The following is a 17,630-nucleotide window of genomic DNA, read 5'->3' as shown; positions in this document are numbered from 1 at the left end:
CGCCCCTGGGATTGTGGAGCAACTTTATGTGAAATAACTGCTGTTTCTGGCTTCTGATTTTCATTGTATGTGTGAATTCGCGTTGTGTTCAGGAAGTGGTGGTAACCCCCAGGACCGCAATCATGGTGCTGTGTTGTGTTTAGCTGTATGTCTGTGCATTTCTGCAAACCCGGAGCTCCTTGGGCTCCTTGGAGACTCACTGACATCCCAAATGGTCTCCTTGCTTCATTTTATGCAAAACAAAGTATCTGCAGGTGGCCAGCCTTGTTCTGTAGGTGCCATCCTGTCACTTAATGCTGTCGAGTACTAGTCAGACCCAATTCTGCTTTCTTTTTAATCATAGAATCATAGAACGGTTTGGGTTGGAAGGGACCTCAGAGATCATCTAGTTCCAACCCCCCTGCCATGTATGCATTTCCTACCTACATGTGGAACAGAGTCCAGTGGGGACTGGGTGCAGAGGTGGATATTATTGTGAACTGCTCAAAATCCCGTCCATCAGCTGTCAAGACCATCCTCTCTACTAGCATAACTCTGGTGTAGAGGAATCACCCGTGTAACACGTAAGGCTGTCTCACAGAAGTGAGAGGAACAGTTCAGCAAAAACATGTCGTCTTCGGTCATTGACATAATCAAATCTGTGACTCTGAGAAGTCCTTTTTTCTTAGGTCCCAAATGGGAAGCCCTTTTGCTGGAGTTGGCCTGTAATTTTGCCATGCCTGACAAACCATTAAGAAAAATCAGTGTAGCTCTGTCTTTACACTCTCACCCTGGGTTGTTGCTCTACAGATCATAGTTTGCACTTTGAGAGACAACAGTCCATTTGCTTTGTTTTTTGAAGTCAAACTGCTACGAAAAATGTCTGTCTGTGGGCTCTGCTACATTACAGTTCTGTCCATCTGACACCAGCTCTCACCCAGCCTCACAGTCAGTTTGAAAATCACATTTCTGTCCATAAACCAGTAATCTGGGTAGTCTGGGCAAGTTCCATGTCTGCCAGCTCCCTTTTAGCAGTTGCAATTAGCAGTTTATGGATGGTTTCACCCAACACGAGCCAAAATAAAGACATGAAACTTTTTTCCCCCTGCAGATTACGGTGAAAGATCCCATGAAACGCAGAGTGCCCACAGATATGCTCTGGCTACTTGAGATGGGAAGATTTCAGTGTTTTCCACCTCCCTGCTCTCTGCCTTGTCCCTCTGTCAAAGATTTGGCCTTCCCCATTACACAGTCTGTAGAATGGAGCGTTGGCAAGCTCTTGAAGCACCACAGGTCACAGCTTGGCATTAGCTTAATCCCAAACGAACGGCAGTCCGAGTTAACGTGCCGAGCTGTGAGCTCCCGTCTATCAAGTTCACCAAGAACCCACCTCTTGGCTGAACCTGTCTCTCAGAGGAAGACCTGCTCCCCATCAGAGCTGGTGCCTCCGTCTGTTCGTTCTTCTGTTCGCTCCATGCATCTCAGAGCAGTGACACTTCAGCATCTTCCAACCTCTGCCCCAAGGTGGGGGACTGGGCTATTCCCTGTCCCTTGAAAGGTGTCTTCGGATTCCTCCTCACCCATTTCCGTCCACTGCTCTTTCCATGAGGACATCACAGAGATGAATGAGATCAAGGGCCCAGCGCATTTTACCACACTAAGCATTGCTCCTTTCAATCAAATGTAGTCCAAGCATTTATTAACCTACTTGGATAGTATTTCTTTTGTGGAAGTAAATTCTGCCAGTTTTCTCTCTCTGTGTATAGCTTGCTTTTTTTTATCGGTAGCACTGCTCACAACAATGCAGTGACTTCCACACGAGCATCTAAGACGACATTTGGAAATGCCCTCCTTGCGTTCTGGCTGACAGTCTTTATTTTTTGCTGCAGCAAATCTGATGTTCCCATGAAAACTCTGCCTGAGCTCGTAGTCTCATCATCGTCCTGTTAGTCACCCGTGTGCAAAATTCTGCTGAGCCTTTGCAAAGCTGTGGGGACACTGATTGCGTTTTGCCCCTGCCCTGCCATTGTCCTGGCTGGTGGAGGGAGCCACAACAGAGCTCTCCTGTTGCTCCTGCTCCACTGAGCCTTGCCTGCCCCTCCACCTCAGTCCTCTTCTTTAAAGGAACTCTCGGTGTCAATCACAGGTTTAGTGCAAGACCTTTGGTTATCTCTAGAGCTTCATTCCTGGAAAATACTCCCTACCTCGTCAAGGGTTAGTCCTGGCTTGTCCACTAACCCGTAACATTTCTGCTTTGGCCTCAACTCCTCACACCTGTTAAAAATCTTTATTTCTTATCAGAGACTCTGTTGAACTCCCAGAGTCACCCAGAGAGCAACCCCAAGCTCTTCTGTAGCGTCAGCCTCTCTCCACCACCTGGGTTAAAAGCCAGCTCTGTGGAATGCTTTGGTTTTGGGTCGCAGACAGGTCTCTCGTCTTCTGCATTAGGCTCCAAGAGTTAATTCTACCCAAGTTCTTGGAGAGGCATAAAGCCTCAAGAGGCGGCTGCGCCGTCCTTGCTCAGGCACCATCACTGCCATCATGCGTCCGACAGGCCCGCTCGGGGCAGAGACCAGCTCCAAAGGCAGATGCACAACAGCACTGTCCCTCTGCAGACCCCAACTGCTGTCCCAAAGCTGAGCTCCTCGGAGGGAAACAGCGGGCTCTTCCGCAGGACTTCCCTTCCCCACCGCTGTCCTGAGCACCTAGTCACCACGCAGTCTGCAGATGCTGCTCAGTCCTCTCCTTTCCCCCAAGGCACCTAAATTTTGTGTTTGCTGGCACTTCCAGCGATGGAAATGCCTGGTGACTGTGGTTCCGTGGCTGGAGACGTGCAAACCCCTCTAGCTTACGGCACACAAGACCTCTGCAGCACTCAAGGCCCAGCAGCTTCGCAGGTGGCCATCGCTCCATCCCACTGGCCTGGAGGTCCCCACACAATCACCCTTCTTGGGGAGCCCCTCAGCCTGCATCTCCCAAAGGTCGCCCTGAAGAGGAACAGGGATGCTTGAGCCCCTCGAGCCTTTGAGCAAGCCTGCGGACTGTGCTTTCCTCCCGTGGAGGGAAGGGCCCCTGGCAGAGACCAGGAAGCCCTTCTGGGCTGGGTCTCTGGAAAACTGTCCCGTTGAACCAGTTCCAATTTGTATAAAATTCTTCAATATTCATCAGGGCAGGGAGCCCATTGAACTGGGTTGACAAGGTGAATACATTAACCGCCTGTTTGTTTCTCCAGCCTCGCTCTTCCTCCATCACAGGGGTTCTTCCCCTGTCTTGGACAAAAAAGAGCAACTTGTACGGGAGAGAGGAGCACAGAGCTTGGTGTGGTCTTGTTTGAAGTGGGACCTGTTGTGACCCAGCCTCACATTGCTTGAAGAACACCCCACCGAGCCATGCCATGTCTGGTCCCCACCACCACGTTGGCCAGGCAGCTATCGGGAAAGATCTAGCTCCAAGCCCAGCCTTGGGATCAGTGGGTGGACGTGGTGGTCTCTTGAGGGCCCACCAGCTCAGAAGCTGAGGTTCGGGAGACCTGGGGTCAAACCGGGCAGGCTATGGCGTAGGGCTGGACATCTGTTCCAGTGGCAGATGTCAAGCAGAGGAGGCAGCTCCCTCTGGTCTGGAGTTAGGAACTGCATTTCCTTGGAGAAATGAGACTGAAAGCTGGTCATCTTCTCAACATTTCTAGGGGACTGGTAGAGTTGGATGATGACGGCTTTTCCCCCTCTTTCTGGCAAACAACAGGTTTGTGGAAAACTGCACTTTTCTGTCAGTGAGTAACTCTTGCATGTTCAGGTATTCAGTGAGGATTCGGAAAACCTCTGAGGTTTCAGCTTTCGGAATTTGGAAAGCACTGAAACTTTCTGATCTATTAATTGATAAAGAAAAATTTGATTTCCATGCTGCGTGAGCAAAGCTTTAAAAATGGCTTTTAGCTCTGAAACTGGGGAAATAAAAGGAGTCAGAAAGGACAAAGCGACCAAAAGACATTGTTTCCCCAACCTCTTCCTCACGGAATTTTTCAGGTCAGTTTGATTCCAACCGAGTTTGTGGGTTTCTTCTTGTGATGGCAACAACCAGTTCAAAGGCTTCATTATTTATCCCCGTGGTTCTCTTGGAGAGCTCCTTGGGTAAGGTCTGGCTCTCCTGCATCCCACTCTGATGCATCTTGATTCCCTCCTATCGACTTGCATTGGCTGCCCGGATCACACCTGGCATCTCCTGGGTGCTCCGCGGAGAGTGGCAGAGCCGAATCCAAACCCTTTTGGTCGCTTAGTCCAGAATTACTCCCAACCTCAGCACCAGGGCTGCAGCTGAAAAACCTTTTTCAGCAGAAATTGCCTTTCGCCATGTGCTTGCACAGTGCCTAAATAACGGGCTCAGGCAAAACCAGAAATAATTGTTGTCATTACGGCGTCTAGCCCAGGTTAAGGGGATCCGGGCAGGGCAGCAAAGCAGACTGTTGTGGTGGTGATAGTCAGCATGGGAAAAACCAGGACGATTTCCGCTGGAAAACCTACGTGAGAGCAACTCCGGTGAGGTGCTCTACTCGGTTGCTTTCAAGGTTATCAAAAAAAATGATCACCCTCTCAGCTATGATGTCCCATTCTGTGACATTAATGGCAGGAATATTTAAAGCCGAAGGAATCTCTTGGCACAGTATGTAATTTGGCTGGGGAAATTAGTTTCAGAAAGGATCAGAAAGTTAAATACTATTGCTGGGCTTAAAATGAAGGCGAATAATTTTATAGCCAAAATAATATTTTTCTATGATAAATTGTGTAGAAGGAAAGAGTAATAAAACGTCACGCTCCAGGGTATAAAACAATCCCTGTAAAGGTCAGGAAGCACTTTTAACGTACATGCCCATCGCCGCACATTAGTCCGGATGCGTTTTAATTTGTTTGGATTTTGTGTTCTCGATTGGACACGACACTCTTCTCTCCTGAAGTTCCTCAAGGCTAAACACCTTGTCGGCTGGACCAGGAGAGGAACCTCCCCCACTCTCCTGGATTATTACTCCCTTCCTTTAGGCATGAGGCCGGATGATTTTCGTCGTGCGTACTTCTCCTGGCCCATTCTTGCGAGACTTGACGCACCGCAGGTCCCGGCAGTGTCTCGCCCTCTGATCTGTGACTCCGCGATTTTGCTGTTCCGCCACTGCCTCTCCCATTATAGCAGGATTAACTTTTCAAACCAACCTGTCCACCTTCGGCACGCCGCGTACTTCCTGCAACGCCGAACTCGGCAGGCTGGCTGTCGATGTGCGCAGCCGCGCGCCGCGCTCAGCTCTTACACCCTCCGAGGTCACTTGTTTTTCTGTTTTCTTAAGTCATCAGCAGATTAGGCATTAAGAAGAGAAACTCCCTTTTTTCCTGCTTTATTCCTACCCCATTAAAGCTTATCCCTCAAGCCTTGTGCTTAGCAGGGGAGTGGAGCCAGACCAGCTCTGAGTCGCCCAGCATGGAGATCCCGGCGTAGTCATCCTGGAGCAGTGCTTGACAAACTACCACACCTTGGATCTGTTCCCCCAGCTCCACCGTGTCCAGTTTATGGCCATATCTACTAAATCAGTCTGTGAGCAGACAGTCTGGCCCCTCTTCCAGGTCAGCTCCACTCACCTGAAGGTTTCTCAGCTGCCTTCCAGTCTCTCCTACGCAAGAAGACACTTGGTGCTCATTTAGGGCAATTTATCAGGCTGGTTTGAGTTTGAGAGCTCTGAAATACACTTGTGAAATAAAACCAGACCCAACCTTTCTACAGGGGCTTTCAGTGATGCTCACAGCATCCTGAAACGCTCAGGTGGAATGTGTTCACGAGCCTTGTGAAATTACCCTCTGGGAGAGAGCAAACAGAGAAGTCCAGCCTGGAAAGCCAATTTACGTTACCGGAGTGTTAAAACAGGACAGAGCTGTTATCTCCAACCCATGCTCCAAAAGCAGCTGAGGACCTCATAAAATACAGGATTTTGCAGGAGGCTCTGCCAGGAAGAGTTTATAACTTAAACCATCACAAAACAAGAGTGACGTGAGACTCCCAGACACGGAGGTGACCAGCCCGGACTGACCCCCGACACACGTGATGGCACATCAGTTGAGGTTTCGGTGGCGGCACCGACAGCGGTTTCACGCTGTGCTCCTGAGCCCCTTTCTGCACTCCCGGTCCTGCCTCCTCCGAGTGCGGTTACAAGGAAGGGGCCAGGCAGCCAAGGCTGTGCGGCCAGCACGAGTAAGGGTGCAAACCCACCCCAAGGGTGCTTAACAGCTTCCAGGAGGTGTCCAGCAAAGAAGGAGACCTGGAGAAGGGACGTGGATTTCACTCGCTTGCAACATGACGTTTCGCTTTCCCTCTTCTGGCTTCAGCAGCTGGTGCAGACTTCTCCACGGTGGAGCCCAGACACTTTTTTCTGGGCCTCTTTGAGAGATCTCCTAGGGCTGCTCCCTCGGTGGCTTTTCATCCTGTTGAAGCCAGGAAACATCCTGGCACAGTTCTGCAGCGGGTGGGCAGTCTGTGGCTCTGGACACGGAGTTCAAATCTTGGGCTTTTGGAGAGTTGCTGGAAAGAAGCCTCATTCTCCTCCTCCTCTGGTCTACAAGCGGTTGCTGTTGTGACAGGGGCCTGGTGTCCCCCCAGCCTTTGATCAGAGATGCTCAGAACCGTCTCTGCCTCTTTCATACCAAAGGCAGCTCCATCTCCTTCTTCCCCGCCTCTCCTTGAGGAAGCAGCAACCTTCTGCCTTCCCATTCCAGTGCAAGTTCCCACCACAGCCCTGGGATATCTTTACAACTTTGGTTAAGAATGTGGATCGTTGGCCGGCTGTGCCCAAACCATAAAAAACCCATCCCAAAACTGTCTGGCTTTATATTTTCCTGGAATTTAAGTCCAACTGAAACCATTAGATCATCTTTTCTGTACTTTCAGGTGCCACAGGTCGTTGTGCTTCACTCGAACGCTGAGTCCAGTAACTCGGGGCAGATTAAAACCCCGCAGCCCTTGGGAGAGCAGAGCTGCTGTGGGCTGAGGTGGGAAGTGACGAGGTGCCAGCGCGGCCCCAGCACTGCCAGGGAGGGTTTAAACACTCACAGCACCAGCTTGTTGCTCCAGCCCAAAGGAAAGGGGACGATTCAGGCACCCCAGAGCTTCCTCCCTCCCTGGCTGGCACCGGGCACCGAGCTCTTGGCCCGGGTGATCTTGCAGCTCTGGGGTGAGGCAGGAAATCCTCATGGCTTCACCTACCCAGCTCTCTGCTCGTAGGCTGAGCCATTCCTCCCCAAACGGAATTCAAAACGCGCCGTTGGAAACGAGCTAGTTTTGCAGTAAAGGCCGCAAGCCCCGGCGAGCGCATCGCTCCCCTTGCACGTTGTCGCAGCGACCGTCGCTGCGAGAGAGCTGCAGCTTATTTCAAGGTTGAGTTTGTCCAGCTTCTCGTCCCCGGGACATTTACATCTCTGGAAATAATGCGGGGACGTTGCAGTCTGTTACAGCGGAGCTGCCATTTCCCTCGGTCAGATCTCTAGGCAGGAGCTGGGTTTTTAACGGTCAGATGTCACTGTGTGCCCCCGACTTTACATTCGCTGGTTTATTTAACATCAGGGAAAACACCTATTTCATTTCCAAGCTTTCCTTTGCAGTTGCAAGGACCAGAGACTTTTTCTCAAATGACGAGAACGGAGAATCTCGTGCCTTTGCGGGACTGCAACCGAGGGCTTCCAAACTCCTTTAACCAAATCACTGCCCAGAATTCATCCAAGACTCGCGAGGCCGATGGACGCGAGGGCTGCTGACACCCGGCACAGAACATCCAAGCCCTAAACTCCCTAGAATTCTCTCGTGTTAGCTTTGGAAAACATGTCTCCACCCTCCATTCAGAATGACAACTTTTGGCACCAACGAGAAAACAGAAATGACAGATGGTGACAAAATCTGGTACACAAACATGACAGTAGGCAATATAATGAACGTTTCACCCACGCGTTCGTTTATGCTAATCATCGCTTTTGAGCACCCTGGATTGTTAGGCCAGACAGCAGCGGATCTGAAGCATGGCAGAGCAAATCTCCAAGGGCCACCAACCTGAAACCAGAAGAAAACCCCCACCGGGCCACTCGTCGTGAATGAAATTAAAGTACCGTTAAGCTCCAGCCTGCTCTGACGGCCGCCGAAAAATCCTTCCGCTCCTCAAAAGCGCAGCGGACTCTCCTCCTGCCCCGAAAAACACCACGGCCATGAAACAGAGGCAGTCCCGTTCTCCCGCCACCCGAAGCTTTCCCAGAACTCAGATGAACCCGTGAAAAATTTGCAGGCCGAGGTGAGAATCAGCATCCTTGCGGTAAACGTGTGTTGTGCTGCTAAAACGTCGGTTTTACAGCCACGGAAAATTTCTTTTAAAAACGCTTTCCTCCCCGGCTAAGCTTTCCGGTGTGAATTCAGTCCCTGCAGGAAAATGTTTACTCTTTTATTTGAAGCCCACTTATCTCATGCTGACATTCTCAGTGGAAGGTGCTATGTCACCCACAAAGCTCCTTTTATTTCCTATAAAAATGTAAATCAGCCTATTTTTTTTTTCCCCAACGACCTTATGTAATGAAGAGTATCCTTGCTCAATTATTTGGAAGACAAGCTTTCAGCTTCTATTTTGTGCAGAAATCTGCAAGACTGAAACCATTCCTCCCCTTCCCCGACGTTTCGGTGCTTGCTCCTGCGCCTGCTGAGGCAGAGGTCTATCGATGCTCCTGGGGTGGGCAGGACATAAAAACACCTCATAGGGCAACGGCGACACCGTTTTATTCTCCTGAGGGTATAAAAGATGTTTTCCCACAAATAAATCACCAAGTGCCTTCAGGAAAAAGGAGGCCATCTTGAGCAATTGCCCTCAGAGCTGGCCAAAACGTGTAATTGCACAAAACTGTATATATTCCGAATTACAAATGAGGCCAGTCCTCTGTGATGAAGACTTCCAGACACTGCCCTTTATAAGACCCAATTTTCGTTTGCTTACAGCGCTGTCAAACATTACCTACGGCTGATGAAATGGCCTCTTCTCGGGCCAAAATCGCAGTGAAAACTCACAAGAAAAGAGCGAATTTCAGCCAAAACATTTCAGTTGCTTTTCAGGGCGAAAAAGAAACCCTGTATGGTCTTGGTAGGCTTCCAGTAACTACGTCTGCAAGTCCTACGCTCAGCCCCAGGAGAAGGGGCTGGAGACAATCTTTGTGCCAGCGATGCATCTCCCATCGTCCTCACGAAGATCCGCCCAGATCTGTCTGACCTAGGGAAAACTTCGCTTTTCCTGCCTTCTGTCTTCTTTTCCGTCATCGTCTCCTGCCCTGGATGGCGAACCTCAGCTTTAGTTGTTCCTCAGGTGGAGGCCATTCCATTTCTTTCATCGTACTTGTTGCCCATCTCCACTTCTAGTCCTTCTACGCAAAGAAATACGTCTCTATTTTGAGTTAAGAGGATCTCAACAGCACAGAGTGGTCAAAGCACAAGCCTGTCATGGCTGGAGGTGTGCCGGATCAGGACTTTCTGTTTTCCTTTCTGCTTCAGCCTCAATTGTTCCTAAAAATAATGCCCCAACCAACTCCCAGCCTCGGCAATGCTGCTGTTGGAGAAACACTGCCCAGCAGGGACAGACTTTTCCAGAGACCCCTACGCCGCAGTGCCGGCAGCCAGAGCGTCTGTGCTCTGCAGGGGTGGGTGGGTGTCCTGCAAAGCCACCGGCGGCTCAGCCCACCCTCGGGAACGACTCGGCTCGCTTTCAGCAGCCCTGCCCTCGAAAGAAGGCTGGTTTGGGCTCATCGTGCTCCTTCTCAGCTGGTTCATGCCTGTTGCTGGCTTGCAGCCCATGCGCCATCTCTGTTGATGGCAAGAAGACATTGCTCCATCTGACTTTCCCAGATCGGAACCCATCTCAGATCAATGTCCCTTTGGAAGCACCTATCCAAGCGCGCTCCAGGCAATATGTCTTTGAGATGCTTCTCTTTGTCCCCTTGCACTTGACAAGACCAGTCTCCTGCATAGACCGCTGACATCCATGTAGACCACGACAGTCAGAGATCATCTGATGGCTGTGAGAAGTGCTGCAGAGTTGGGATGACTCCAGCAGCAGGACAACCTCAGGCTGAAGATGGGAGCTCTGGAGGGGAGCCGGGCTCAGCAGCACTAGGCAGCAGCAATGCATGACGTGAGCCTCCCCATGGCCGTAGAATGACCATGGCCACCTGAGAGCCCAGCGTGTCCTCCAGCCTCTCACCTCTCTGTTGCAAACCACATCGACACGGACAAACTGACTGCTGCATCGAACGTGGGGCCCGTCACTCCAGAGGTACAGCTGCCACCTGTTAAAATAGAAGCAGATCCTCATTTTTTTTGTTGTTTTTAGGGTTTTTTCCATGGCTTTGCACACACACAAAGGCTTCCCATCCCCTGCCACCCACACGCCCTCCCCTCTGCCCCGTTTCAGAGTTAGAAAGCCAGACACAAGGTTGCTTTGCTCCAGAACATGGTGAACTGGCTGGCAGGTCATCTGGTGGGAAGGCATCTGGCTTGGGACAGCGTGAGGAGGTGGGAGCTTCCGCTTGTTGTTTGTCACGGAAAAGGGAAGATGTGCGTCCCGCTGACGGCACGTGCTACTCCCGAAACAGGGAACACCAGCTCAGGAGGATGCTGCTCCGACGCTGTGGCTGAAGGAGGCTTAACCAGGACATGGTGGCGGATCATCTTGGCTGCTTTGCCACAGCCCCGGGACCGGGACCCCCGACAGCCTCCAGCTCCGTCAGGCCTGCCCGCGTCTCCGGCTCGGGTTCTGCCCTCTCGCTGGACACGCTCAAAGTTCACCGGGCTATAAATACCCGGGTGCAGGGCTGCCAGCGTACTCCTGGCCAGGGAGCTGCTCAGGCCAAACCGGGTTTCGTTGCAATTAACCCTTTGGGTGACTTCCCTCTCTGTGGTTTGAAAAAGAGGAATCCTCCGATTCGAACTGTTTCTAAAGCCAGAAGAGCGCAGCAAACTCCTTCTGTGGGCTGATTCCTGCTGGGAATGGCCCAGGGATCGGTACCGGGAGCGCAGGAGCACAGCAGGGCTGGCAGGATGCTGCAGAGGACGGGTGTTTCGTGGCTGGCCCCTGTGCAGCGCAGGCAGAGCCCAGCGTGCCGCCCGTGTTGGTGTGTGAAGGGGCACAGGGGCACGATGCTCCCTGGGAAGCCAAACACCGGGTAGACCCTCACTACTCGAAGCCACACAAAACCCTTTTTGTGGTGCCACACGTGGTTTTTTAACCATTTCCCTGCCATACACCTTACTGCGCTGGGCTGATGGTTTGACCGGTCTCCAAGGAAGAGCCTCTTCCCCCTTTTTCCCTGTCCAGACCCCAGGAGATGGACAGCTCGGAGCTAATGGCAGAGGACAAACCCGTACATGGCCGCAGTGGAGCAGACACCCAGGGAGCCCCGACGGGCTGTGTGTGACCCTGTGGTTCCCGCTGAGGCCGGACACAGTTCGGCGCACGCACGGTCCAGGGACGAGATGGGCTCAGCACCAAGTAAGGTCCTTGTCCCCAGAGGTCCCGCGGTGCCCAGGGCTGATTCCCAGCTCCAGTGGGGCCGGGGCAGCCCCGAGTGCGGTGCAGAGACCCAGCGAGGGTTGGCCTTGCAGCCCCCCAGGGCCTGGCAGCGTGGGCACAGCCCTCGCCTCGGGCCCAGGGACCCCCGCAGCTGCAACGCACCCAGAACCTCACACCTGTGCCAGCTGCCAGGGGACCAGTCGCAGCGGCCACCAGACCGTGATGCTCAACCAGCCTCAGAAACGTCACCTCTTGGGTACCTTTGGGCCAAGTGATGGCGCCTTCATCGCTTCGCTCTCCATCATCTCCTTCTCCTCCCCGTGCCCCCGCGGCGCGGGGCTCCCAGGGTGCTGAACACCCCCTCCTTGCTGTCAGCGGCAGTGACCCTGCCTGGGCAGGTTTTTGGGTCACTCAGATCACCGCTCCCGATGCCAACAGGGATCTTGCCACGCCGCACCCTGCCCCGGGCCGTGCCCGGTCCCCCGCGCTCCCTGCACCGGTCCGGGGGCCGCTGCCCCCGGGGCTGGGCTCCCCCGGGCCGCAGGGCCGCCCGCTGCGGCCCCGCCGGGCCCGGTGCCCTGTGCGGCGCCGGAGCAAACGAGCCGAGCGGGTGGCACTAGGGGGAGATAGAGGCCGGGACATGGCGGGCCCTGCGCCCTCGCCAGCCCTTGTGCCCAGTCCCCCGGGCCACCCTGGCCCGAGCTTCAGGTTTCCACGTGTCGCCGTCCCTTTGCTTTGCAGGATCTTCCCCGGCATCTTCAGTCTTTGGGAAGCAGCTTTAGCGAGGAGGGTGCCTGAGGCGTTTGCACCTTCTCGCAGCAGGTATAAAGCAAGAAGCCACCTTCTGCCGTGCATGGGTAGCACAGAAGCACCCAAAAAGGTGCCCAGGAGGAAGGAGAAGAGCCCACAACTCACTTTGTCTCTCCCCATTGCCCAAAGCCCAGATTTGCTGAGGGTTTGGGCTCGCGGCCTCCCCAGATCCCAGTGCCGGAGGGAGCTGGATGCAGCTTGGTGAGTTTCAGGATTTGCTGGCAGCTCCTTGTGCAGAGCAAAGTCCGTCCTGGGGTCTGCGCCGGCTGCCAGCGCCTCGCCGAACCCGTCCCTCTCCCTGCAGGAGTGGAAGGGCTCGAGCTCCGTTTTCCCGCCTCCTCCGCCCCGGCTCGGCGAGGGCCCTTTGGCTGCGAACGGGTCCCTGCGCCGCGGTCACACCGCAGCACAGCGCAGCACTGCTCGCCCTGCAGCCGCGTCACTATTTTGCTAATATTTACAATTTTTTAGAGTTCCAGCTCTAAAATTTTCAATATCCTCACTCTTAAACTGCGCGTCTGGCTGCGCTGGAGGAAAAGGGAGAGGCTGGAGTTGCTGGTAACTCGATAGGGATGTTGGCCTTGGACCAGGGAGGCTGGATGCAAAGAGGGAGGAAGGCAGAGGGGTGCCCGGGCCGGGGTGTCATCCAAGCCCCTGCGGGAACAAGGTGTCTTTGCCGTGGTACGAGCCGGCAAGAGCGAGAGAAGGGAAGGAGATTCTCCATCAGCGCTTTGCTATGCATTCCGGCTCCCCGTTCCCCAGACACACGGACTCACCGCTGCGGTGGCAGGACGCCCGTCCCCAGGGCTGTGTGGCTCTGTAGTCCTCACTCCCTCCCAGGCCTGGAAAAATTCACATTCTGCCTCGGCTTCGTCACAAACGTGCTCAAAAAGCAGCGATCTGGAGCAAAGCAACGTCACGGCTTTTCCCGGGACAAGAGGCAAACGGGTCACCCCTGCGCGCTGCGTGTCCGCTGAGGGAGGCAGCTCCAGCACGATGCTGCCGTATAAAAGAGCTGGAGATTTATGCTCAGCCCCTGTCACGGCCCGTAACCCCCTTGGGGCTCCGGTGCGAGTCTGGGATTTGCACTGTCTCTTACCTGGCAGATCTATGGATTTCCAAAACTCCCTGAAGTAAAGGCTCTTTTTTTGTTTTTTTCTGCTGTTTTTGAATGAAATTAAATAAGGACAAAAGCATTCCCTGCGATTCTGCTCACGGCATCCAGTGCCACGACTGCAGCACAGCTTCCCCGTTGCGAAATGCATCCCGTGCCACCACGGGATACAAGCTCTGGATCTCAGGCTGCAAACAGGCAGGGTTTGGTTTTGTTTTAATCGTTGCCCATGCAGGAGGGGAGCTGGCTCTTGGGGAAGGCTCAGGTGCTCCACGCTCCCAAAACCAGGCTGGAGGACTGACTGGCAAAACAGGCAGTTGGACCTGGAGATTCAGCTTGGAGAAGTTCCCACCAGGCTCTCGGATGCTCTCGTGTCTCTGCCTCCAGCTTTGCTCTGCGCGCCGGCAGAAAGCCGGGGGTTCGCTCGGCAGCGGAGCTCGGCGGGGCACAGCCCCTTGCTGCAGTGAGCTTCTGGCCCTTGCGCTGCCTCTCGCTGCGGTTATGGATGCGGCCGCCCCAGCATCTTGGAAACGGTGCCAAACGTGCCCCACTTTCTGCCAGAAGCCACGGCAATGCCCCAGGGGTTCAGCCCTCAGGTGTCCCCTGCACACCCTGGCCCAGGGGCCAGCGATTGCTGACAGTAATCATCAGTGTTGGCACCCTGCACCCAGATACCATCACATGTGCCAGGCTGGCATCCGAGCAGGGCACCCACGGGTGCTCTGCCAGATCCCGCAGACACCAACAGCCCCCGAGTGCGAGAGCAGAAGGATCCTGGCCCGGGCACTGGCACGAAGCTCGGCGGTGACCCTGACAGCAAACCCCTCCTCTGCACATCACGTGGCTGAAAAACCCCTGTCTAGAGACGCCTGAGCGTGGGACGGGTCCTCCAGCGCGGCACCACGAGGCTAGGTCTCTTCCGGGGACTTGCCCAAAGCTTTTCCATAGCGTATCCCTCTGGGGATCTGGCTCTGCCCTCCCAGCCCCAACCTCTTGCCAGCGTTTCTCCCCTTTTGACACAGCAGAAAAGTTTCCACGTTGGTTTTTTGCGTGTAGCACATCATCCCTGAGATGGTGCCATCTTGTCGCGCGCGTTGCTGGTTCATTTCCAGGCTCGGACCCGGCCTTTGGAAAGTGACATTTCACCTCCAGCACGCGCCCTTGACGTTACAGCCGGATCCCTCGGCCGGCACAGCCGGCAACAGCGCCCGCTCGCAGCCACCTCGTGCCAAGCCTAACGCGGTCGCTTGTCTTAAAGCATTGAGTACAAAGCATATGCAGGACAGATGGATATGAGGTTTATAAGATAATTAAGCATGTTAATGAAGTTCATTTGCATTGAGTTCTTAAATTCCCATAAACTCTGCAAAGCTGTGAAATGAGAATTGCCGCTTGGCACCACAAAGCAACAAAAATTTAGTTACCAAAAGCAAAAATTTAACAATTTTGGTTAACAAGTGAGAATGAAAGGCGGCTGCGGCGCGCCGAGAGAAGCCCTGGCAGGTCCCCGCTCCCCGGAGCGCAGGGGCAGATGCACGCCGCACCCACAGGTGCTTCAGCGGTGGCGGGACCGAACACCAATTCTCATGGGCTTTGGCTGCACTGAAACGTTAGGAGAGCAGGGAGAGCTGGGGAAAAAAAAAATTACTGCTTCAGAGAGAGATTTAGCCCCAGAGATGGAGGAAAAGCATTTTACCGGTGTGAAAGCGGCAGTGTCGCTGGTGCGGGGAGCCCGGCTTGAGCAGCCTCACTGCCGCATCCGCAGGTGGCACCTGAAGCGGGTCCAGTGCTGACAACGTCAGCGGGGGCCTTTGGCAAAACCTCGGTGACAGCGCAGCAGAACGAGGAGGGTGGGCATCCCCTTGGGCAGAGATGGTGTCCAGCTCGGGCTGGGCTGCTGGGCTGAGACCCAGAGGAAGCTGGCAGAGCTCCAGGAAACCATGGGAGCAGCTTGAGCTCAGGGATCCCCAGGAAACCCCCCCAAGGATGCCCCAGGGAAACCAGGTGGGGTGCTCACCTCCCAAAGTTGAGAAATCACCAGGTGCAGCTTCCAGCCACTTATCCATGTGGCCCACAGCTCATGGATGGCAAGACGACTCCGGGTGCCAGGGCAGCATGCCCCAGGCAGGGCAGGCAGTCGCCATCCCTCTGTTACCCCAGAGTTGATGGTGGCTCCTCAGCAGCAGCTGACCCCAAGAGCAGCACAACCAGGCAGCACCCACCGGCCTGGCACCTCCCCGCCACACTACCACCTCCCAGGGGTAAGTTCCTACTCACCTTCCAGGCACCCAGGACAATCCTTGAACACAAAGAAGGAAGAAACCATTGGCTCCCGCAGAGCCCCCCCCGCTGCTGCGGCACCACTGCAGTGGGGGAACCCTGGAGATCACCAGGGAGAGGTGCAGCAGCCTCTAGGTTGGCCCCGTTGTCCTCCACTGTCCGGCTCGGCCGAGGACACCGAGTTGCCCCAAGGCTGCCTCCGGACAGTGCAGCCCAGCCTCTTGAGAACTGCTGTGAAACGCGTCCCTGAAAGATCCTGGGGATTTTCTTGTACCCACAGTCCCCACGTAACTAAACGAACACGGGGCGCAGCTCCCGGTACACCCAACGCGGGGGCACGGTGCGTTCCGGACCATGAACCGAAGCACAGAAAGAGAAGAAGCTTCAAGATGGGGTTACCTGGGAAGGAGACAACGCAGAACCGGAAAGGAGAACAGGGAGACCGGCTCCATTTGAAACGCCTCCATCAGGTTTATTACAAACACCCCTTGGCAGCTGACAATCACCACCATCTACAATAGAAACCCGGCTGGATAACACTGGAAGAGTTTTCCCCTGTCACTGGAGGCGAAAGCCCAGGAGCACTCGAGCACGGCTTACACGCACCTCCTGGCACTAAAAACCTGGGCTGGCATCAAAGTGCAATGGCTGCTGGCAGAGCCCATCGCACCGCACGTGCGTGATGTGTGCTTTGATACTTACCTTGTCTTTGGGAAAAAAACCCAAACAACCGTATTTAAAATATGGGGAAAACAATAAACCCCCTTGGAGAAACCGCACTCCACCTCTCCGCAATTCCAGGAGGACAAAGCTCCTGGTGCGCTGCGACCCGCAGGGAGGGCAGGGGAAAGGCTGGACCCCGTACCAAAGCTCATGGCCCCGTTGCCACCACATGCAGTGAGGAGAAGGGTTTGGTGCTGCAGGACTTGTGGCTGCGGGTCCCTGGTTGTCAGCAGGCAGAAGGAGCAGAGCGCCCGGGCATGGATCCGGAGGAGACCTTCTGATCTTCCAGGGCCAAAGCTCACTTTGCAAGGGCTCAGGACCTCGTCAGGGTTTTCCCCTGCAGCGAGCACCCAAGGGGATGCTTAAAGAAGCAGCGAGGCAGGGGGGTGCGTGGAGTGTGTGCGACACAGAGCCAGAGCCCCCGGCTGTGGTGCTGAGCCGCCGGCAGCCATCCAGCACCTCCAGCTCCCTCAGCCGGACGCGTTCAGATTTCAAAAGCGTTAAGGCTCCTCTCCTCAGCCAGCTGCTCCTGGTCACCTATTTCTTTTTCTGGGGATGCTCACTCCAGAATAACAATGCCTCACTCCACTTCCCAAGCGGATTAAGAGAATCTGAACAAGGCACTGGTATTCCAGACTAAACCATCCACACTCTCTGCTAAAGAAAAAAAGATAACTATTTAAAATTCATCCCCCATTTTGGCCAAAGCAAGCTCCCCGTGTGGAAAAACTCTGCCGGGACCTCCCGCCACAGCTAGCAGTGACAATCTGCCAGCTGCAGAGGTGCTGCCAGCCGGGCTGCTGCACGGCCCCTTCCCAACGCTTTAGAGCACCACTGAAATGAGGAAAAATATGGAAAAAAGCGGATGGAGTCGTCTTCTCGACTGGCACTGGGAACACGACGGTCATTTACTGCCAACCGACACATCAAAGTGCAGCGGGTCTGTGTGACAAATTCCTTTTGCATTTAAAACGCCTTCTGGATATGCACCTCATCCAAAATCAACTCGGTGGCTTCATGATTTATCACAGAAACGTTGTAAAAAGCCAAACCAAAAACAAAGGGCTGAAAAACTTCCGTTCCAAACTATTATTCTTCGGGACAACGTGCAGACGGCACGGGGCTGCGTCTGAAGCCGTGCTGGAGCAAAAATAAAAAAGCAAACCAGTT

Source organism: Tauraco erythrolophus, chromosome 17 (genome assembly GCF_009769465.1).
Source record: "Tauraco erythrolophus isolate bTauEry1 chromosome 17, bTauEry1.pri, whole genome shotgun sequence".
NCBI classification, from domain to species: domain Eukaryota; kingdom Metazoa; phylum Chordata; class Aves; order Musophagiformes; family Musophagidae; genus Tauraco; species Tauraco erythrolophus.
The sequence above is the reverse complement of the archived record's forward strand: the minus strand, read 5'-3'. Positions refer to the sequence as shown.